This window comes from Notamacropus eugenii, chromosome 3, assembly GCF_028372415.1.
Source record: "Notamacropus eugenii isolate mMacEug1 chromosome 3, mMacEug1.pri_v2, whole genome shotgun sequence".
Classification (NCBI taxonomy): domain Eukaryota; kingdom Metazoa; phylum Chordata; class Mammalia; order Diprotodontia; family Macropodidae; genus Notamacropus; species Notamacropus eugenii.
This window is the reverse complement of record NC_092874.1, coordinates 447,626,365-447,651,497: the sequence shown is the minus strand read 5'-3', so window position 1 is coordinate 447,651,497 and position 25,133 is coordinate 447,626,365. Positions and strand designations below refer to the sequence as shown.

Sequence of the window (25,133 nt, the reverse complement as noted above, 5' to 3'; positions counted from 1 at the left end):
TGACTCTGGAGGAGAGTGAGACTGAGGACTTCATGCAACTTTGCCTCACTTAAATCCAATTTATGCACTAATCAAAGGACATCACCTATACCATTTCACGATTATGCCTCAAAGTCCTGTGGTGACAGGCAAGTAATGAAGCAGCAGGTGTGGATACACTGGAAGCTCTAGTCACAACACTGTACACAGGAAGCCCAGGCCATAGGGCCATTTCTCACTGGAAGCAGCAGTGGGACTTGGCAGACCTCTTAGGTGTCTGAGCAGCCTTTTAAGGATCTCACTGCTCACCGCCTAGTATGAGGAAGGGTGCTAGAAAAGGTGCCCTAAACATTGTCTACTTACACGGCCCTGGACTGATTACTACAGCAGTTGGGGAATCCCACTATGTGGGCAAAAAAAAATGTACAAAATGTACAAAAACATCTGCAAAGATGATTCCACTCACCATTGGCATATGGAACGTGCATACACTTATAGACCACACAAAATTCAGTAAACATGAAAGAAGAACTGTTTTTGTTGCAAGAGAACTCAACAGGTATCTCATCCAAAGGGCAGCCCTGAGTGAAACAAAGCTGGTAAATGAAAGCCACCTTACTGAAGTCAGAGCTGGATACACATTTTTCTGGAGTGAGGGAAGTGAAGGGGAGCACTATGAAGCTGTTGTAAATTTTTCAATCAATGCTAATCTAGTCAGCAAGCTGGTATGCCTGCTAAAAGAAGGGAATGACAGGCTCACGAAAATGTGACTGCCACATGCAGGAAAATGTCATGTTACCATCATAAGTGCTTATGTTCCCACCATGATGAACACTGATGAGGTCAAAGAAATCTTTTATGAAGTCCTAGAGACCGTTTCATCAATGTGCCAAAAGAGGACAAGCTCATAATTATGAATGGCTTTAATGCTATGACAGGCCCAGACACCAGACTTGGCAGGGAATCCTAGGAAGGAATGCAGTTGGAAACAGCAACAGCAATGGTCATTTGCTGCTGAGGACCTGTGCATCACATGACCTTCTCATCACTAACACTGTTTTCTGTTTACCTAAATGCAATAAAACTTCATGGATGCACCCTCACAGCAAACATTGGCATGTAGTAGATAATGTGATTGCAAGAAGAAGAGACAGACAGGATGGGAGAGTGACAAAGGTAATATGTGGTTCAGAGTGCTGGACTGATCATAGACTTATCCTTTGTGTGTGTGTGTGTGTGTGTGTGTGTGTGTGTGTGTGTGTGTGTTCTCTTCTGGGTGTCTGTATTTTTTTTAATTATTTATTTCATTTTTCGACATTCATTTCCACATGATTTTGAGCTCCAAATTTTCTCCCTATCTCTCCCCTCCACCCACCCCAAACACTGTGCATTCTGATTACCTCTTTCCCCAATCTACCTTAGCTTCTATCACATCCCTGCCCTCCCTTATTCCCATCTTCTCTTTTCTTGCAGGGCAAGATAGATTTCTATACCCCATTACCTGTATTTCTTATTTCCCAGTTGCAGGCAAAAAACAATTCTCAACATTCTTTCCTAAAACTTTGAGTTCTAACTTCTCTCTCTTCCTCCCTCCCCATCTATTCCCACTGAAAAGGTAAGCAATTCTGTATAGGCTATACGTGTGTAGTTCTGCAAAAGACTTCCATAGTAGTCAGGTTGTGTAAATCTAACTACATTTCCTTCCATTCTATTCTGCCTCTTATTTATTGTATTCTCTCTTTTGACCTCCTTAAAAGTGCTTTCTTCTAATTACATCCTCCTTCCATTTGCCCTCCCTTCTATCATCCCCCCACCCCACTTTTCCCCTTCTCCCCTACTTTGCTGTAGTGTAAGATAGATCTTCATATCAAATTGAGTATGGATGTTATTCCCTCCGTAAGTCAAATGTGATGACTGTAGCTTCACTTTTTCTCTCTCATCTCCCTCTTTCCCCTCCATTTAAAAAGTTTTTTTCTTGCCAGTTTTATGAGAGATAATTTACCCTATTCCATTTCTCCTATTCTCCTCCCAACATATTCCTCTCACAGCCCTTAATTTTATTTATTTAAATATCATTCCTTCCTATTCAACGCACACTGTGTCCTCTGTCTATATATATATATATATATATATATGTTTATAATCCCTCCAACTACTCAAATACTGAGAAAAGTTTCAAGAGTTCCAAATACTATCCTTCCATGTAGGAATGTAAACAGTTCAACTCTAGTAAGTCCCTTATGATTTTTCTTTCCTGTTTACCTTTTCATGCTTCTTTTGATTCTTGTGTTTGAAAGTCACATTTTCTATTCACCTCTGATCTTTTCATCAAGAATGCTTGAAAGTCCTCTATTTCATTGAATGGCCATTTTTCCCGTGAGGTATTATTCTCAGTTTTGCTGAGTAGGTGATTCTTGGTTTTAATCCTAGTTTCTTTGACTTCTATAATATCATATTCCCAGCCCTTCAGTCCATTAATGTGGAAGCTGCTAAATCCTGTATTTTTCTGATTGTATTGCAACAATACTTGAATTGTTTCTTTCTGGGTGCTTGCAATATTTTCTCCTTCACCTGAGAACTCTGGAATTTGTCTAAAATATTCCGAAGAGTTTTCCCTTTGGTATATCTTTCAGGAGGTGATCAGTGAATTCTTTCCATTTCTGTTTTGCCCTCTGGTTCTAAAATATCAAGGCAGTTTTCTTGATATTTTTTTTGGAAGATGATGTCCAAGATCTATTTTTGATCATGGTTTTCAGGCAGAGCAATAACTATTAATTTATCTCTTCTGGATCTATTTTTCAGGTCAGTTGTTTTTATGATGAGATATTTCATGTTGTCTTCTATTTTTTTTCATTCCTTTGATTTCATTTAATAATTTCTTGGCTTCTCTTAAAATCATTAGCTTCTAACTGCTCCATTCTAACTTTTAAAGAACTATTTTCTTTGCTGAGCTTTTGAAAGTCCTTTTCCATTTGGCCAATTCTGCTTTTTAAAGCATTCTCCTCCTCATTGGCTTTTTGGATCTCTTCTGCCATTTGGGTTAGTCTATTTTTAAAGGTATTATTTGTTCAGCATTTTTTGGGTCTCCTGTGGCAAGCTGATGACTCACTTTTCATGATTTTCTTGCATCACACTCATTTCACTTTCCAATTTTTCCTCCACCTCTCTTACTTGATTTTCAAAATCTTTTTTGAGCTCTTCCATGGCCTGAGGCCATTGCATATATATATACTTTTTGGAGCTTTTGAATGTAGAAGCTTTGACTTTGATGTCTTCCTCTGATAACATGCTTTGTTCTTCCTCATCCAAAAGTGTGGAAGAAAATATCTTTTCACCAAGAAAATAATCTTACATGATAGTATGTTTATTTTTCCCTTTGTGGAGCATTTTCCCAGACAATTACTTGAGTTTGGGTCCTTTCTCTTTCTCAAGTGGAGAGTATACTCTAGGGACCTGTAACTTCTCAGTTCCTCCAAGGTGTCACAGTCAAGGGAGAAGAGTTTACTCCTCTTCTGGCCTGTGCTCTGGTCTGTGCGCAATCACAAGCACTCTTTTCTGCCCTCAATCTGCAAGTAGGATTCCCTCTCCACAGTCACCACCAGCGCTGTCAAGTCAGTGCTTTTCCTCACCCCAGGACAGCCACTCACAACTGAGGTCCATATCAGCTACTCTATTTCCACAGGGTCTTTAGGCTGAGGGCTCCAAAAGTTGATGCTGTTGCCAGAGTGACTGGCACTACCCTGGGACCGGGACTGGGACTGGTGCCAGACCTCATGCCCCACTCAACCAGGTGGAAGAGCTTCCTTACTGATCTTTGAGGCTTTCTTTTGTGTATGTGTGTTGAGAAATCTCGGGACCACAGCTGCTACCCATGATTGCACTCCCTGAAGCCTGTTCCAGTCTTGTCCATGCCACGTGACTCAGGCTGGGCTGCACTCTGCTCTGAACATGGTTTGATTGACCTTCCTGTTGGCCTTCCAGGCCGTCTTGGGCTAGAAATCTCTTTCACTCTGTTGTTTTGTGGCTTATGCTGCTCTAGAATTTGCTTAGAGTCATTTTTTACTGGTATTTTATGGATTATGGAGGGAGAGCTAGAGTAAGTCTGTCCCTCTACTCCATCATCTTGGCTCTGCCCCCCACCCCAACTCTTGAAATTTCTGACTGCTACCACTTCCAAGGTCACACTTCTGGTGTACACTCACTCCAGGGTTATGGAATTTTCTTGTATATCATCTAAGTTCTCACAGGCTAGAAAAAATATCTCCCTCTGACCTCTCTTTGCTTCTGCTTCTCCAAAATTAGATTTGAAGAAAGTTTTAAATTTGTTTGGTAGGCAATGTTGGGACAATTCCAATGAATCCTGGCCTGTGCTTTACCATCTTAAGGATAAAATATTTTTTTCTAATTATTATTGACATTTTTCTTATATTTTTTGCAGTGCCTAGTAAGCTCTTGTGATAATCTATTGGGGAATACTCTTATTATGATGTTTATAAAGGAAATGTAAATAAAGTCTCCAATTTTTTTTCCTTTATGAAATTTGAATCTTGAAAATAAACTTGAAAATTCTACAATACCAATTTATTAAATTTCTTTCTTTGAGCTATTTGTGCTCTCAGCTTGACCACTGAAGGGAAACTTATCAGAGGGGGAAGTGACCTATAGTTTAGGGCTTCTGACCCTAAAGGTCCATTAAATTAGTACTATCATTCTCAAAGGCTCTCAATGTACTGGTGTAATCTGGAAGGAGAGCTCCAAATGAGGAGTTGTACATTTTACATATTAAGTGCCTCAGTGTAGATTAGAAATTTTATGCTTATCAGAAATGAGGGCTTGAAGGGGATGTGAGACACCCACAAAGACTGAGGTACCTGGGGCTGGTATCCTAGAGAAGAATTCACAGACTCAAGCATTGTTGAGGTCAAGGTAAAGATTTATTGCACTTTTTAGCTGGCAAGAGTTCTTAGGGGACCTGCAACCTTAGAAGGGTACAGGTAAAGTTTATATAGGATATTCTGTAGTGAAGTATGTGCAAAATATGCCAACGAGGTGTTTTGGGGTAAGATTTGGGAGTGGTTAAGGAGTGGTCAGTTCTTAAAGGAAAGTGTACTTTTTGTATTTACTGGGCAGATATTTTACCTAATATTCATTGGGAAATAGCCCAAGGGTTACCTGGAGCTGTGGTTTTAGACCTGAAATCCTGACAAGTCATTAAGTCAACCAACAGTCAGGGGTGGCTCAGAAATATCAGGTTACTCTCATCAATGTCTTGTTAGACAAGATAAATGTAAGGGAGTATAGGTATGTTTAAGTCTAGGATACATATGATTGCTCAGTGATTAGTAAATGTCATTATGACACAGTTCATAGCCAATTCAGTCAGTACATAGTTGGTTTGGACTAATAAATTGTATAGGCTGCTGTATCAAGAAGGGAGATAATGATTGTTGCTAGGACAGGCTGTGTCCTTAGGCTTGGGAGAAACTGCTTGGGGTGGTGTTTTAAGGCTAGGGAGAAATGTTTTTGTTAAAAAGAAATGTGATTTCAGAATTGGGGCCCAAGCACATGTAGCCAAGCCCCCCATGAAGAAATATTTACTGCGAAATCAGTTTCCCATAGTCCACTGCTCATTCTAGATAAATTCATCTTATTTCAGCTGTTTTCTTTTAATTTTATGTAATTGGAATTATGTTATGATGAATACCAATCTTTTTTTAAGGAAGTTATATATCTTTTAACCCTCCTTTATTAGTTAGTTAATATTGCAAACTCTTAAACTTAGAAATTTTAACATTGTGGAATACATTGTGATGTGTGCTATATGATTTTTGGTTCCAACAAAATGCCTTACACTTTTTAGTTTTCCCAGTGGTTACTTTAAAAAATAGGGACTGCCTCTAGTACTTATTATATGCAACTGTGTGCACCTGGCAAAGCCATTGTACCTATTTAAGGTATTTAATTAATTAATTTGTATATGATGAATAATGATATTGAGACAAACATTTTATGTACTTGTCAGGAAATTACTTTAAAATGCTACAGAGTTATGAATTTTTACTATCATCTTCATCATCATCAGTAATAATTCTTTCTCATATATAAATGAATTTGTATTATGGGAAATGAGTGAGCCTAGGTGAGTATTTAGTGACTCAGTTCTGGCTCTTGCTGAGTTCCTTTTCTATTCAATTATGATAACTGCACAATTTCTATATTTGAGTGAAAGAACTTTAATTATGGGAATTATGAGAAAACTTTAGGGGGAAGAGCCAAAATGGCAGAGAAGAAGGGTGGATCTGCTGTAGCTCTCCCCTCAAAAATCATAAAATATCTGTAAAAATGAATCTAAACAAATTCTAGAGCAGCAGATGCCACAAAATGACAGAGTAAAAGGAATTTTCAGCCCAAGGCAGCCTGGAAGACAGACAGAAAAGGGCTATCATACTGGGCTCAGAGTGGAGTGCAGCACATCCGTGACTGTACTGTGTCATGGACAGGACTGGAGCAGGGTTCAGGGTATGGATTCATGGGCAACAACTGTGGGTCCCAGATTCCTCAACCCACAAACACAAAGACAGCTTCAAAGCTCAAAAGACTGAGAAAGCTCTTTCACCTGGATGAGAAGCGAGCAGGATCCTACCCTAGCTCCAGCTCCAGGAGGCTGCAGTGTACATTTATGGAGCCCTTTCCCTAAAGACTCTGGGAGAATCAGAGTCTGATCTGAATCTCAGCCCTGAGTGGTGACCCTTGGGTGAGGAAGATCACTGGCATGGTGGAACTGGAGGCAGTTGTGGAGAAGGAAACCTCCTTGCAGATCCTGGGCAGAAAAACTTGTGGTTGCTCCCAGATCAGAGTGCAGGCCAGGAAGGGAGTAAGTCCTCTCCCTTGCTTTTACCACCTTGGAACTGAGAACTTACAGATTCCTAGAGTATACCCTTCACTTGACAAAGGACTCAAAAGTCAAGCAACTGGCTGAGAAAATGCTTAAAAATGAGAAAAAAAAATAAGACAATAGAAGGTTACTTTTTTGGTGAACAGGTATTTTTCTTTATCTTTCCTGAGGAAGAACAAAGCATACCATCAGAGGAAGACATCAAAGTCAAGACTTCTTCATTCAAAAGCTCCAAAATAAATTTGCAGTCATCTCAGGTCATGGAAGAGCTCAAAAAAGATTTCAAAATCAAGTAAGAGAGGTGGAGGAAAAAATGGGAAGAGAAATGAAAGCGATACAAAAAAATCATGAAAAACAAGTCAAGAGCTTGCTAAAGGAGGTCCCCAAAAATGCTGAAGAAAATAACACCTTTAAAAATAGACTAACCCAAATGGCAGAAGAGGTCCAAAAAGCCAATGAGAAGAAAAATGCTTTAAAAAGCAGAATTAACCAAATGGAAAATGAAGTCAAAAGCTCACTGAAGAAAATCGTCCTTTAAAAATTAGAATGGAGCAGATGGAAGCTAATGACTTTATGCGAAACCAAGAAACAAGACCAAAAGAATGAAAAAATAGAAGACAATGTGAAATGTTTATTGGAAAAACAACTGACCTGTAAAATAGATCCAGAAGAGACAATTTAAAAATTGTGGAACTACCTGAAAGTCATGATCAAGAAAAGAGTCTAGATATCATCTTTCATGAATTTATCAAGGAAAACTGTCCTGATATTCTAGAATCTGAAGGTAAAATAAATATTTAAAGAATCCATAGATCACCTCCTGAAAGAGATCCCAAAGGAAAAACTCCTAGGAATATTTTAGACAAATTCCAGAGTTCTCAGGTTAAGGAAAAATATTGCAAGCAGTCAGAAAGAAACAGTTCAAGTATTTTGGAAATACAGTCAGGATAACAGATCTAGCAGCTTCTACATTAAGAAATGGAAAGGCCTGGAATATGGTATTCCAGAAGTCAAAGAAACTAGGGTTCAAACCAAGAATCACCTACCCAGCAAAACTGAGTGTAATTCTTCACATGAAAAAAATAGTCATTCAATGAAATAGAGGACTTTCAAGCATTCTTGATGAAAAGATCAGAACTAAACAGAAAATCTGACTTTCAAACACAAGGATCAAGAGAAGTATGAATAAGTAAACAGGAAAGAGAAATCATAAGGGACTTACTAAAGTTATGCTGTTTACATTCCTACATGGAAAGATAATATTTATAACTCTTGAGACTTTTCTCAGTATTTGGGTAGTTGGAGTGATTATATACATACAAACAGAGGGCAGGCAGTGAGTTGAATAGGAAGGGATGATAACCAAAAAAAATAAAATTAAGGGGAAACAAAGGGATATATTGGGAGGAGGGAGGGAGAAATGGAATGGGTCAAGTTATCTCTCATAAAAGAGGCAAGAAAAAACTCCTTAAATGGAGGGGAAAAGGAGGGAGGTAAGAAGGAAAAAGTGAAGCTTGCTCTCATAACATTTAGCTTAAGGATGGAATAACATGCACATTCAATTTGATATGAAAATCTATATTACACTACAGGAAAGTATGGGAGAAGGGGAGAAGTGGGTTGTGGGGGGATGAGTGAAGGAGAGCAAATGGGAGGAAGGAGTATTTAGAAGTAAACACTTTTGAGGAGGGACAAGGATAAAAGAGAGTATAGACTAAATGGAGGAAAGGATAGGATGGAGGGAAATATAGTGAGTCTTTCACAAAATGATTATTATGGATGACTTTTGCATAACTACATAGCTATAGCCTATATTGAATTGCTTGCTTTCACAGTGGGCATGTATGGAGGAAGGAAGGGAGTGAAGCTAGAACTCAAAGATTTAGGAACAAATGTTGAGAATTGTTTTTGCATGCAACTGGGAAATAAGAATTAGAGGTAATGGGGTATAGAAATCCATCTTGCCCTGCAAGAAAAGAGAGCAGATGGGGATAAGGGAAGGCAGGGGTGTGATTGAAGAGAGGGAAGGTTGGGGGAAGGGTTATCAGAATGCACAGTGTCTTGGGGTAGGTGGAGGGGAGAGATGGGAAGAAAATTTGAAACTCAAAAACTTCTGGAAATGAATGTTGAAAACTAAAAATAAACAAATTAATTTAAAAAAAGAGAAAATTTGTATTGTTTGAACCTAACCTCACATGAGTAGGAAATTTGACCACTTCCATCTATTAAAGCCCTAATAATTAACAACTTAGCTTAGGCTGACTTGAAATCTAGTCAGATCCAAAGATTGATGCAAAAAGTTTTCTCTCAAATATTAATCCCAAGCAACCTGTAGGTCTTATACGAAAACTGGCCCCATACTGCTGAATCAATCAAATCAAATTAATCAAATCAATCAAATTCACAATTCAATCAAATCACTTTGATTGAATATAGATATTTGTCAGGGTGGGGGAGTGGGACACCTCTTTTATTTTTCCATTTCAAAGAATTAGACTTGCTCTCTCTCTCCATCCTGACTTGGAAAGCCCATAGATCTTTCCTCCAATTAGAAATCAGGTTACTTAAATTTTTACTTTGGTTTATGTCCTGATGTTTTCTTTTCATTCATAAAAAAAAAAACATTCTGTCTCCCCTTGTAATCACGATCCAGTACCAAGCTGAGGAAATCTGGTCCTTATTTATCATTCCATTGGTCTGCATTGTTTAATAAAACTATGCGACTGGAAGCTCAAACCTTTGTTTCAGATTTTACCAGTCACAGATGTTATATGTATAAAATGCATAAGTAAACATGTACTATGCATATATACATGCTTACATACATTTATGTGTGTATAGATATCTATACACACATGTATACATATATATCTATACACACATATATACATATATACGTACACACAAACACATGGTCATTGCACAGTGAGTTCAGTGTCATGGTTAGAAACTTGAGTAGCGTATGACACCCTGCTGAGGCTCCAAGGGAAGGAACTGAATACTTTAGATCCACAGTTTTACACCAACATTTTGAGTTGTAACTGGCTATGAAACTTCTTAGCATGGTAGGGGAGTTTGACAGTTAGAGGGAGTAAATGGAAATCACTTCCCTGGAGATGTGTAATGAAAGCATGCCAAAATTGCTAATTAAGTCTTTTTCCCTGTTATTTACTTTTCTACCATACGTTATTCAAATATTTTGCTTTGTGTTGCTTCTAAAATCTAAGTATTTTTTCTTTGGTCTACCATAGAGGTTTTCACAAGAACTTCAGCTAGGGTTTTGAACAGATGAAGACACAGAATAGTAAGCTGAATCTGAGAATTAGCAAAAGATTCTATAATTCTCTTACAACCAAGGCTATAACTTAGGTGATATATGTGACTTGTCAGTATGTATATATATATATATGTGTATATATGTATGTATATGTATGTATGTATATATGTATGTATATGTATGTATATACATATATACACACATACATATATACACACACATATATGTATATGTGTGTATCTGTATGTATATAAAATACCCCATATGTTATATAGAATAATATATTATGCTATATAATATATTGCATTTTTACATCATTTATATATTCATATAATTATATATTTATATAATGATATATATTGTAAAATTGTATCCAATATATTATATAATTAATAATATATTTATATTATATTGTATATAAATATATTATATAATTAATAATATATTTATATACAATATAATATATAATATATTACAAATATACTACGTATCTATTTATATGTATCATATATAGATTCAATATAGATATAGCTGACTTACGTGGTCTTCCCCATTAGACTGTGAGAGTCCCTTGAGAACAGAACTGGATTTCTTCATTGTTTTGCTTATTTGTTTGTTTTTGGCTTTCTTTGTGTCCCTGGTGTTAGCACAATTCATGGTACATAGGGTGCATTTAAAACTTGTTAATTTGTCTATGTTCCACCTAATTCCCTACCAGTTGTGATAAGCTGTTTCTCAATTTGATCTCCAATTTACTACCTATAAGTATCATTTGCTTATTCTGGTTCTGTTTCTCACAGCTATCTCAAATAAGTCTATCTCTTCTTTGATCTGAGCACCTGTTGTCCACAAAAAATTGTTACTCCATAACTATTTCTTTCTGCAAGGTGAATGAATTGCAGTAGGCTGATACCTGCCAAATTCTGCTGTAGAGAGTAAGATGAATTGAATCATACATAGAGTTTATAAGATCGATTTTCTGCATTTTTTAACCTTCTAGGTTTGCACCTGTTTTCCAAATGGTTGAAATTATTGTGTTCTTATTGTCAGATAAGAGGGATACTATTATGGCCTAACTCTTTTTGCAAGTAATTAATCTATGCGTCATTTATCCAAAACATGCAATTAACTAAAGCAGTAGTGTCAAACAAATAGAAATGAATTCATGTGTGCACAGATTGGCTTAGGAAACCACAAATTGACACCATCCATGTTGCATTGTATGTTTATTCATTTTGCTAAACATTCCCTAAATATATTTTAATCTAGTTTGGTCACACTAGGGAATGGTGCTGGCACTAGGCAGCCACGGTGCATGAGGTCGACACTTCTAACTTAATATATTATGGTGTCCATCTGTTTAGTTCAAAGAGAAGTTATTTACTGAATGTCTACTTTAAACCATGTATTGCACTCTATATAAACCTGTAAAATCACAATGTAGAGGATGACCTCCACCTAAATACCTTAATGTCTTTAATTGGTGTTAATTTAATAGCCAGTGCCCTGGCTTGCATGTGGAGTGACTTATTTATGGTTTCTTCAATTCAAACGAATTTATTTTGATAAGTCAGTTCTGTGTTACAGTCATGCAATAAAGAGTTAAATTTGTAGCATACATTTGAAGTGGCATAAGACTGGTACTCTTTTTATAAACTCTTCTAGGATTTATTTTTTCCCTTAAAATAAAATCTATGAATCCACTGGACAAATGGTTATCTATAGGTCAGAAATTTTTATCTTTGAGTCTGCAAAATGGAAAGAGGCTTGTGAATGGATTTAAAGGGGTTCAAGAACTTAGATGGGTGAAAACATTAATTTCACTAACCTCTTATTTCAATTTAGCATTTACCTCAATATTTAAAAACAGAATTCTAAGAAGGGATTCAAAAACTTCGTCAGACTGTCAATGGTGATCATTACACAAAAGAAAACTTAAGATTCTGGAGTATCTTTGCATCCATCTATACTCTTAAAATTGTAGCTCATGGGACCTTTCCTTTAATGTTCACAGTTGCTTTAATGTTCACACGCACAATTTTAAGCCCATGAATACAATTAGTTCAAAGCAAATTGAGCATCTCTAAGTCCCTAGGAAACTACCCAAACTTGGGATCATGTCCAAATGTGTTAAAAACTCCCTATTTGATTTGCTTGGAATAGAAAAAAGAGTGGGGTGGTGGGAGTGTAAATTGCTCAAGATATCACCAATCAGTTGATATCCCTTCTACACTTTAATTTGTATCCTTATTTCAATTGAACAACATTTAGCACCTACTATGTGTAGCATTTCACACTAGATGCTGAAGTTTAGATGAAAATGACCCACTCTGTTCTTTGATGGAGCTTATGAAATACTTGGAAAATTAAATATGCTAAAAAAGGAAAATGTGAGAATTAAAAAGATGGGTCCAAACAATGTGGTTACCACAATTTGAGAAGGAAGAATTATCCTCATTCGTTTTACGAATTGGAAACCTAGGAAGTCACTTCTCAGCTATTTTTAAAAAAGGCAGGATTTTAATAGGGAGAAGTTTGAAGGGAAATTCAGGAGTGATACACTTGAAGAATTCATTGAGTTGGAAGATAAGAATATGAGATCAGGACACAACAAAAAATCTTCTACATGCATTTATTCCATTTCATTCTTCTTACAAATAAGAAAACTGAGGCCAAACTGGGTGAAGTGACTTGCTCCTGGTCATACAGGTAGTAAGGATCAGAGGTGAGCTTTGAATTAAGGTCCTCTAAATTCATGAATGGAGGGGAATGAGTTTAGTATATCTGTTGTGAGTTAAAAGATGAAAGACCTTCAACGTCAAGTGTGTGTGTGTGTGTGTGTGTGTGTGTGTGTGTGTATGTGTGACAGAGAGAAAGAGAGAGACAAGAGAGAGAATGTGTGTGTGTGTGTGTGTGTGTATGTGTGTGTGGAGAGGGTATGTGTGAGGATATCTTGATTTAACACTGTAGGTCTTAGAGAAATACTGGACTAGTAATGCAATATCATCAGATCCTTTCATGAGGAAGGTTATTGTGACTGCAGAATGATACATTACTATAGAGGGGAGAGCATGGCGGTGGGGTGACCAATTAGTAGGCTATTAAAGTAGTCCAGGTGAGAAATGATGATGGCCCAACGAGGATGTTGATGATGTTATTAAAAGAGAAAAGGACAATGACAAAAAAAACAGGGAGGCAGCATTGTCAGGACTGCTGCCTACTGATAAAAGAGAGCCAAAAAATCCTAAGCTTTTACAACTGGGTGACAATCAGCATGGTGAAACCTTCAACATAAACACAAAATGTGGGAGGAGGGGCACATTAGGAGGAGACTCTTAAGTTTAATTTTTGATATCAATTAATAACTATTAAGTGCCTGTTTAAAGACAGGAATTGTGTTAGAAACTTGAGATTTGGAAACAAAATTGAAGCATTCTCAGTCCTCAAGGAGCTTAGAATCTGTTGGGGAGAAATAATATACATTTAAATAAATATAGAATATGATATTATTGCTAAGTCAATATAAAATAAGTTTCCGATAAGGACAGCATCACTTTGGGAAAGATGTCAGAAAAAGTCTTCTGTGAAGTTGGCTGTTGAACTGAATTTTGCAGGGAGCCATGGATCTTAAAATACATAGGGGAGAAGGGATTCACAATGCATTTCAAACATGAGATACAGCTGGTGAAAAAATAGAGAACAGAAAACATGTTACAGGTGAGGAAGAGCAAAAAGTTAAGTTTGGAAAACAGCACGTTCAAAGGAATAAAGTGTAATAAGGTGGAATAAGGTTATGAAGGCTTTAAATGCCAAACAGGGGATGAAAGGATCAGAGATTTAGAGCTGGGAAAGGCCTTATTAGGCCATCTAATCCACTAGCTTTTTGTATTTCATTTGGTCCTAGGGAACCTACAAAGCTTTTTGAACAAGAGGATAAAAAGTGAGACCCATGCTTGAAGAATATAATTTTGAAGGTTACATGCTTAAGTCTATATGGCGTAATGGTTAGAGAGATATGGTCTCCAAATCCAGAAGATCCACAGTCAACCAACCCATACTGGTATGTTACTTTGGGCAACTCACTTAACTTCTCAGTATTGTAAGCAACTCTCTAAGACTATAAATTTCAGAGGAGCTAAGGAGTTCCATGGATAGAGAGGGTTAGTTCAATTAGCCTGAAACAATAGGAATGAAATCAAAGCTTCAGTTCTGAAACTTACTCAATACCTTTTCTTGGATGGGAGATCAGCTTGAAAGAAAGCTGCTTGACAAAGGGAGAGCCCTCAGGAAACTTACAACAGACTGGTAAAACAAGATAAAGACTTGTTCTAAGGAGGTGGCGTAGTGAGTGGAGAGGAGACAGATGCTGAAAGTGTGGAGGAGATAACAATTGGTAAGATTTGACCAATGATGGAATGCTTTGAACTCTGGTCAAATAATCCGGTGGTGCTATTTAGTAGGCATTTGTAAATTCAGAACCAGACCTCTGGTGGGAAGCTGGAGCAGGAGAGATGGACTTCAGAGTTATTTGCATGTTCCTGGAAGCAGTAGAGTTGCTCCAAAATTCCAGAAGTTTGCTCTTATAATTGTTTAAGAGTAAATTAAACATTTGTCATCTGAATACTTTCATGAATTGCAAAGTGTTTTCACTTTGGTGTAAGTACAGTTTCTTTGTTTAACTCAAATCTTTTTTGGTATTTTCCCTACAAGTCATTAGTTGAGTCTATTAGAAAGAGAAAGAAAAGGAGACTGGTGTATGCAGGCAAGAACTCATAAAGCCATGATTCACAGATAAAGCAAGGATTCTGTTACATATGCCAAAGGTTCAGTGAGCCACTTATTATTACTTACATTTTTTGATATTTTTGGTAATCAAGAGCCTTTTAAGGGTATTAGTTATTATATCATTATTTTGGCAAGAGATTATGCATGTGAGTAATTGTTTTGTATCTGAAGTGTATGCTCCCATGGTTAATTCAGCTCAGTTCCATTGTCTTTAGGGGATTTTTTTATCTGTGTTCAAAATAACTTAGAAGATAGGAGATATCTATGGGGAAGAGTTTTATTACAAAGCCTGTGGATCAGAGATTAAGTAGTGAGTGATCATCTCTGTGAAGCCTGAATTACCTGTTTTATTTAGGTGTTGAGGGTCTCAGTCATCAGCAGGTTTTTAGTAGAGAGGAGTTCAGTCTCCTCCTATGGAGTTTGTGATTTAAGAGAATTTGGATCAGTAACAAGAAAAGAAAAAGAAAAAGGCCACATTGGTTTTTAATAGGGGATTACTCTACCAGAAGCCAGCTATACACCATATGTGTATATATATATATATATATATATATATATATATAAACTTCATGATCTCGACTGAGCAAATAATAATCTGTTCTTTGTTCAATGAAGGACACAGCGTCCTCTAGCCCTTGATTTTTCTCTTCATCAAGCCCACTGTGGAATACCCAATGATGCCAAGCACACAAATAGAAAGGAAATCCATTAACACATCGAGCTTTCAGACATCAGAAACACTGCCCAGGAAATGCATGTTCTAATGAATGGATATAGGCAGAGGGAGCTTAAGTCCACTTTGGCGGAGTTCAGAAGATGAAAGTATAAAAAAGAGAAAGTTTTAGCACTCAAGGTAGAAATGGTTTCCTCCACTTAGAGCCAATTAGTTTGCTGTATTATACCATAGATCATTGCCAAGTTCCTGTTCAGAGGGAGATGGAGTGCACAGTTCTCTTTTGCCTGGGGTATTCCACTTTTGAATGCTCCAGTTCCTGCTGCAAACCATCTTGAGAGCTGGTTCCCCAACTGACAGGAGCACATTGCTCTGAGGGATTGGCATTCCTGATGTTCTTATCTGTTACCCCCTCAGTTTTTGCATTTCTTCATTTGATGGCCACAGCAGCTAATGTTATTGATCTATGTGGTAGCCGAGCTCATCATCCCCGCTGAAAATGAGGTTGCTGACTCCATTTTCTTTTGTCTGGGGCAAGACTTGATGAGCTCATATATTTTTTCTCCTTTCTTTAGTGTTCCCTTTTCTGTTCTGATTCTCAATATCTTTCCTGGAAGGGAATAGAACTTCAATCTCTTTGTCTGATAAATATGGTGCAACATTTGGGGGAAAATAAACTTTGAAAACAATGCCATTTATCATCCTCTTTTGTTTTCTTTCCATCGTAGGGCCAAAGAATATAAATTCATTAACAATGAAGAGTTATCTTGCCAAAGAAATTTTTTATATTGTACACTGGGGAAGTTTCTGGGACTGCTGGTATTATCCCACCCACGGTATAGATTTTAGCCATGGAGCAATTTCTTTAATGAGTTGAATGCTAGCAGGCCATTCACATCCAATTACTCTCTGTTCGGTTAATGAATCTTTGATTCATTTTTCTAAAGAGAAATTTCCAGTGGCTGCTTTTGATTCCTTGTAAAACTCACAACCTTTTCTGGGTATAGATTAAGTTGTTAAATCACTGTGAAAGTAGATAGGAGTGGCTTTTTGGGAGGATTTGTTCATCCCAAAAGGTGCCAACTTTCCCAGTTCTTAGAGCATCTGAGTGCAAAGAGAATGACAGGTGTGCAATACTTTTTCTAAGATGAATCAGGTTTCCTGGAGAAAGCATTCCTTCATTCTTGGGACCTGGGGTTCATCAAGTAGGGGTTTCCCTTCTGTCTTCATAGACTGTAGCAACATCAAAGGCCTCTGCTTGATTTCAAGTCCTTTGATCATCCAGAAGCTGGGAACTACATCTTAGAAAATGTCTGATGGGAGGTTTCACATGTTGAGAAGGAAATTTATTTATTTTGTTGTTTGGAAAAAATACTGAAAACAAGTTTACAAGTGGGAAAAAAAATATTAACTCCTTGAAGGTATGGCATACTTCCTTTCTGTCTTTTTATTACCAGGAGTAGTATAGTGCCAGGCAAATGGCACACATATAGTAATTGATTGATTGATTGGTGGTAAGAAATTACTCCAGAAACTTGACATTCTCTTTGAGGAATCAAAGTTTTAAACCTCAAATTCGAGTCTGAGGGGGAAACCTAGATTTTGTTAGTCTGTTAGCCAGTCAATACACATTTGTTAAACATTTACTATGTGATACTGTGTTAAGAGCTGGAGATTTAAAGAAAGGCAAACCACACACACACACACACACACACACACACACACACATACAAACCCACAAAAACCCAACACTTTCTTCCCTTAACGTGTAAGTAATTAGGGAAATGGAAGATACCTAACTAATCAGAAAAGGGAAAGTATTAACAGCTAGGGAAGCTGGTGTATCAGAAAACACCTTCTGCAGAAAGTGGCCTTTGAGCTGTCTTGAAAAAAAATTGGAGAACTTAGGAAGTAAAATAAGGGAACTCAGATTTCCAGATATGGGCAACTATCTATAAATTTGAGATTGACCTTTGTGTTTAAGGAATTGTTAAGTAGATCAGAGTTTCTGGATTATAGTGTATGTGATAGGGAATAAAGTTCAAGAAGGCTGAAATGGTAAGAAGGGGACAGCTTATGAAAAGCTTTGAATAAAAATGAGGGCTTTATATTTGTTCTTTGAAGTGATAAGTAGTAAGTTATGACTAATTTCTACTGATCCTTTAAATTATTATAAAACTCATGTATACAGAGCACTTTAAATTCTCCAAATTGATTTGTTCACAGCACCTCTGTGAGGTTAGTGAAACAAATATTATCCACCTATTTTATAAATGAAAAAACCTGGTGATTTTCCCCTGGCCAAAATGCAATTAAGCATCTTGGGTGGGATTTTAACACCTGTTTCTTGATTCAACACTCTCTTCAGTAGTCCATACTGATACTCAGTTGATAAACTATAATACCCAATAATGTTCACTGTCATTTTCCACTGTTGGAATAGTCTTTCTAGGCTAGAATTCTTCATAAATGCTACTAAGCTTAGTATTCCTTATTAACTTAATGCTTTTTAGACATCTATAATAATGATCAAAGAACATGAAGAATGTTGGATGTCTTTCTAAAATTTCTTTTGCTTTTATTCACACAGAGAAGTGCGTTGCTATAAATCATAATGTTGCCTTCAATAGAAATAAATAGATCTCATTTCTAAAGGAAACAGCTTTATATAATTCAAATTCAAACATTCTCAAAATTTCTATTAAAATAGAACGTTAGTTTGTACTGAATAAATCCTACACCTTCCCAAACCTGCTGGGGATAGCTTCCATAAGACAGTGTGGTCAAGCAAGCCTATTTTTCTCAATAGGAAGGGTTACCACTTGTCCCAAAGAGATGTCTTCACTTAACTACCAATATGTTCTACCCAAAGATAGCTTAAGAGAGACATATAACCAGGAAGCAAATAGACAAACCCTACTACACAAATTTTTCCAAAGACAATACTCCCTTAAACTATAACACAATGCAGCAAAACTGCATTGTGACCAAGAAGTTTTCTTTCAGATATTCTACAAATACAGAATATAGGAAGGCTTGCATTGCTTTAGAGAAGGAACATATTTTACTACAAAGAAAAAGAGGAAACCACTTGACCATAAGTTTAGGTGTCAGTCAGAACAAATCAGTGGCTTGGAGGAGCAAAATATCTACCCAATGAAATACTTGATCACAATTTACCTTAAATAAGTAAAATTATGCTGGCAGAAACATCATCCCCTTTGACTTTGCGGTTACTCACATTGCTATCCTTTGCCATGTAGGCTTTCCAAAGCAGAATAAAATAGAAAACAAGAAAGTAGTTTCTATATAAATATGAAAAATAATTTTATTTTCCAGAATACATACTGCCCTCCTAAAAAGAGACTTCTTCTAAATAAACAAAAAAACACACAACCTAGTAGTAATCCCAACCTGGAGTACAGGCAGCATTCTAGATTTGGAGGAAAAAGTACAGCATATTCAGACCAACATAACAAATTTTAACAATTATATAATGTTTCTTATCAAAAAATCCCTAAATTACTAAATTAATGACTGAAATATCTATTTATGCAGACGATGTACTCCATTAACTTTCCATATCCCAACACTCCTGTCTTCCCCTCTTCCCCATCACAGTTCAATCTGTGCTATCGAGTTAGGTAAGAGAGGCAGATTAGGAAAGAAGGTGTTTGACAAGGGATATCTGACTTTCATGTTTGCTGAAAGCTCATAAGTATGTCCAAAATGTACTTCTGCAGAGGGTATTCTTATGCTATAAAACTCCCTTAGAATACTTCTAATTTCTAAAAGTTTCACATTAATATGCTTACAGGTTCACTAGTTCATCTTGCTGAATCATAATTTTAAGATTATTTAAAAATAATATTTTTAAAAAGATGCATCCCTAAGGTGACAAAAAGTTTTCATGACTCATTCGTTGTCTTGGTCAAAAAAGCATCAATGACCTCCATAGATTTATCTCCTTTAAATACTTTTCATACATATGTTACACCCTCCTATCTGGAATTTAAAACATGAGTAAAGGAATGCTTAAGTAGATTAAGGACCTTCTCTTCCCATAAGGAACTTTCCTTTTTTTCTTTTCTTATCTGAGACATTGATACACTGTAAAACTCTAGAGACACTTACAAACTCATTAAAAAATAGAACCACAAAAATGGTTCCTGGTCACATTTCACCACCTGCACCATTAGGTATTGAAAGAATTTAGGCAGATGAGAATACACATTTTTCCCACACCACCCTACCCCCACTACTTTTGAAGATGAATACTCTGACACATTTCATTTTCTTCTTTAAAACAGTCAATTCTCTTTGATATACTAAAAAACACTTTTGGGTTCACAAAATGTAAACAACCCAATCAATTTAGAGTATACCTGTGTAAAATCAAAGCTCTGATTTATTTATCCAAGTTATTCTGGACGGTGCTAAATTTTTAATATTTATTGATTTTTAGTTGTCAACATTCATTTCCACAAAATTTTGACTTCCAAATTTTCTCCCCATCTCTCCCCTCCCCCCACTTCATAAGACCTTGCATTAAATTGCCCCTTCCCTCAATGTACCCTCCCTCCTATCACACTCCTCCCTTCCCTTGTCCCCATCTTCTCTCTTTTCTTGTGGGGCAAGAGAGATTTCTGTAACTTATTACCTGTATTTCTTATTTTCCAGGTGCACGCAAAAACAATTCTCAACATTCATTCCTAATACTTTGAGTTCCAACTTCTCTCCCTTCCTCCCTCCCTATCCATTCCCACTGAAAAGACAAGAAAGCCAATATAGGCTATATATATGTACTTTTGCAAAAGAATTCTTTAATAGTCATTATTTCCTTCCATCCTATCCTGCCCCCCATTTATTCTATTCTATCTTTTGACTTTATCCTCCCCAAAGTGTTTACTTCTAATAATTCCCTCCTCCCATTTGCCCTCCTTTCCATCATGCCCCCAACCCACTTATCTCCTGCTCCCCTTACTTCCTGTAGAGTAAGATAGATTTTCATACCAAATTGAGTGAGCATGTTATTCTCATTTTAATCCAAATGTGAAGATAGTAAACTTCACTTTTTCCCTCTCACCTTCTCTCTTTTCTCCTCCATTGAAAAATCTTTTTCTTGTCTCTTTTATGGGAGATAATTTACCCTTTTACATTTTTCCCTTTGTCCTCCCAATTTATTCCTCTCTCACACTTCAATTTTATTTTTTTAGATATCATCTCTACTCATTCAACTAATCCTGTGCTCTCCGTCTATGTGTGTATGTGTGTATGTGTGTGTGTGTGTGTGTATGTGTGTGTTTGTAATCCCTCGAACTACCCAAATACTGAGAAAAGTTTCAAGACTTACAAATAGTGTATTTCCATGTAGGAATATCATGGTTCATCTTTAGAAAATCTCTTTTGATTTCTGTTTCCTGTTTACCTTTTCATGCTTCCCTTGATTTTTGTGTTTGAAAGTCAAATTTCCTATTTAGCTCTGGTCTTTTCATCAAGAATACTTGAACATCCTGTATTTCATTGAATGACCACTTTTTCCCCCTGAAGTATTATACTCAGTTTTACTGGATAGGTGATTTGTGGTTTTAATCCTAGTATCTTTGACTTCTGGAATATCATAATCCAAGTCTTTCCATCCCTTAATGTAGACGCTGCTAAATCTTCTGTTATTATAATTGTATTTCCACAGTACTCAAATTGTTTCTTTCTAGCTGCTTGCAATATTTTGTTCTTTACCTGGGTACTCTGGAATTTGGCTACAATATTCCTAGCAGTTTTTCTTTTAGGATGTCTTTCACAAGGTGATCAGTGGATACTTTCGATATTTATTTTGCCTTCTGGTTCTAGAATATCAGGGCAGTTATCCTTGATAACTTTACGAAAGATGATGTCTAGGATCTTTTTGATCATGACTTTCAGGTAGTCCCATAATTTTTAAATTGTTTCTCCTGGATCTATTTTTCCAGGTCAGTTGTTTTTCCAATGAGATATTTCACATTATCTTCTGCTTTTTTATTCTTTTGTTTTTGTTTTGTAATTACTTGATTTCTCATAAAGTCATAGTTTTAAAGAACTATTTTCTTCAGTGAGTTTTGAAACTCATTTTCCATTTGACTAATTCCACTTTTTAAAGCATTCTTCTCCACATTATCTTTTTGGACCTCTTTTGCCAATTGAGTTAGCCTACTTTCTAAAGGTGTTATTTTCTTCAGGTCTCTTTTAGCAAGCTGTTGACTCACTTTTCATTATTTTCTTCCATTGTTCTTATTTCTCTTCCCAATTTTGCCTCCACCTCTCTTACTTGATTTTCAAAATTCTTTTTGAGCTCTTCCATGGCCTGAAGTGATTGCATACTTATTTATTTTGGAGGTTTTGGGTGCAGAAGCCTTGATTTCCTCTAACAGTATGTATTGTTCTTCCTCATCTGAAAGGATGGAAGAAAATATCTGTTCACCAAGAAAATAACCTTGTATAGTCTTATTTTTTTTTTCCTTTTTTTGGCCATTTTCCCAGTCAGTTACCTGACTTTTGAGTCTTTTTTCAAGAGGAGGGTATCGTCTGGGGATCTGTAAGTTCTTAGTTTTTCCAAGGTGGCACAATCAAGGGAGAGGAATTTACTCCTTTCCTGGCCTGAGCACTCATCTGGGAGCAACCAAAACCTTTCTGTCCAGAACCTGACAGTAGAATTCCCCCTCCACAACTGCCTCCAGTTCCACCACACCAGTGCTCCTTGTCACCCCAGGACCATACTCAGGGCTGAGATTCAGATCAGGAGCTCATTGCACCCAGGGGCTTTAGGTGAAGGGCTCCAAAAATGGATGTTGCCTCTGCAGTGGCTGCTTCCCAGTGGTATAGATCCTGTTCCCTTCTGAGTGAAGGAGCTTTCTCACTGACCTTTGAAGCTGTCTTTGGCATTTGAGTGTTGAGCAATCTAGGAACTTCCGGGGTGGTGGTTCCCTGAAACCTGCTCCAGGTCCTGTCCCTGCCATGCTACGTAGCCCATGCTGGTTTGCGCTCTGCTCTGTATTCAGTGTGATAGACCTTTACTGTTGGCCTTCCAGGCTGTCTTGGGCTGGAAATGTCTTTCCCTCTGTCATTCTGTGGCTTCTGCTGCTCTAGAAGTTGTTTAGAATAATTTTTACAGGTATATTATGGGCTATGTGAGGGAACTTCTACAATTCTGTCTTTCTACTCTGCCCTCTTGGCTCCACCCCCTCTGGATGATGTTTAATCCTATATATACTTCAGACAAGAAATCACAAAAAGAAAAATTTAAAACTCCATGTTACAGAGCACTAACCTAATTGTGCTCTTGGATAGTGCCATGTAAATTTACAATGTACAAAGGCAGAGAATCTAGGTGTATCAAGTGGTTCTTTGCTGCTACAACTCATCTCAGCCATCACCTTTGAGACTTCCAAGCAGTTTTAGAATAAGGACTTGTTTTTGTTTTCAGTTTTGTTTTGTTTGTTTGTTTTTTAATCTGTTAGTTTAAAGTAAACTAGACAGAGACTGATGAGTATTCAGCATCACGATTTTAGGCCATCATTTTTTAGCTTAGTTTCATTTCCTTTTATCTTTTCAGTGACATATGTTGTACTGAGTGCATTCAGTGCTAGATGGTGGCCCAAGATTGATTGGGAGAATTTTGTCATTGTTATTATGACCATATTTCTCCATGTGGGCATGGGCTTAGATAGGGCCAGTTTGCCATTGAGACACTGGGTCTCTTGATCTGCTTCCCATTTGGTTTCAAAGTTGATGAAAACAGCACTCTCAAAACTTGTTCCAAAGCCCAAGAATTGTGGAAAAGAAAGTTAATGTGCTTTACTTTTCCAAATGTCTGTAGGAATTTGAGGAGGTGGTACTCTGTGATCATGGGGTCCAGGTTGCCAATTCATATCCATCCCTTCTTTTAGGAAAATGACTAAAAGGATTGACACGTTCTCTAGGGGGATAATTTTGGTTTCTGCCTTCATCACTGTCATCTGAGCTCAGCCTGATTCCCTTGGCTCCTGATGCCACAACTTGGGACTCCAACATATGATTCTAACCATTCTAACCACCAGACCCAGACACTGACCTTCCCTCATCCTCTCTGGCCTCTCTGACTCCACCATCGCCACTAGCTGGATGCATTTTTTAATATTAATTTTGTTTTTAGTGTTCTAAAATCACTACCATAAAAGTTAGATTATTTTTTCCTTTCTCTCCCCTCTACCTCCCCTCCCTTCCTGAGATGGCATACAATTTTATATAGGTTGTATACATGCATTCCTATTAAATACATTTTCACTATATTCATGTTGTGTAGAAGAATTAAAATGAATGGGAGAAATCATAAAACAAATCGAAATGTAATGCAAAAGAAAATGATCTACTGCATGCTGCAACTGAATTCCAAAGTTCTTTCCCTGGGTATGGAAGGCATTTTGCCTTAAAAGACCATTGAGAATTATTTTAAGTCCTTGCATTGCAATGTAGTTCCAAGTCTACCAGAAAAACTCTCACACACTGTGGTCATTGCTGTGCACAAAATTCTCCTGCTTCTGCTCCTTTCACTCAGCATCAGATCATATAAGTCTTTCCAGGACTCTCTGAAGGCTTCCTGTTCATCATTTCTATAGTACAATAGTATTCCTTTACATTTGTATAACATAATTTACTCAGACATTCCCCAGCTGATGGGCATCCCCTTGATTTCCGGTTTTTGACCACCACAAAGAGGGCTGCTATAAATATTTTTGTACATGTGGGACCATTTCCCATTTTTATGATCTCTTAGGGATACAGTCCTAGAAGCAGCATTGCTGGGTCAAAGGGTATACATATTTTTGTAGCCCTTTGGGCATAGTTCCAAATTGCTCTCCAGAACAGTTGGATCATCCCATAGCTCCACAAACAATGAATTAGTGTTCCAACTCTCCCACATCTTCTCCAACATTTATCATCTAACTGTTCTGCCATGTTACCCAATCTGATAGGTGTGATGTGGTATCTCAGAGTTGTTCTGATGTGCATCTCTCTAATCAATAGTGATATAGAGAATTTTTCATATGATTATAGATATCTTTAATTTCTTCCTCTGAAAACTGCCTGTTCATATCCTTTGACTATTTATCAATTGGAGAATGACTTATATTCTTGTACATTTGGCTTAGTTCTCTATATATTTTAGAAACGAGGCCATTATCACACACACTAGTTGCAAAAATTCTCTCCCAGTTTTCTGCTTCCCTCCTAATCTTGGTTACATTGGATTTTGTTGTGCAAAAAGTTTTCAGTCTAATGTAATCAAAATTACCATCTTGCACTTCATAATGCTTTCTATCTCTTGTTTAGTCAAAAATTCTTCCCTTCTACATAAATCTGATAAATATACTAATCCTTGCTCCATTAATTTGTTTATAGTATCAATCTTTATACCTAGATAACATACCCATTTGGACTTTATTCTTCCGTATGGTGTCAGGCATTGGTCTATGCCTTGTTTCCACCACACTTTTATCCAGTTTTCTCAG

At 36.9% G+C, this 25,133-nt stretch overlaps 2 pseudogenes; both read right to left on the bottom strand.

Annotated features, from left to right (window-relative positions):
- The window catches only part of LOC140532291 (glucosamine-6-phosphate deaminase 1-like), a 51,275-nt pseudogene extending 28,260 nt beyond the window's left edge, over positions 1 to 23,015 (bottom strand).
- A 98-nt stretch (positions 23,016 to 23,113) lies between these two features.
- LOC140532290 (probable RNA-binding protein 18 pseudogene) lies at positions 23,114 to 23,591 on the bottom strand (annotated as a pseudogene).
- Positions 23,592 to 25,133: the final 1,542 nt, after the last annotated feature.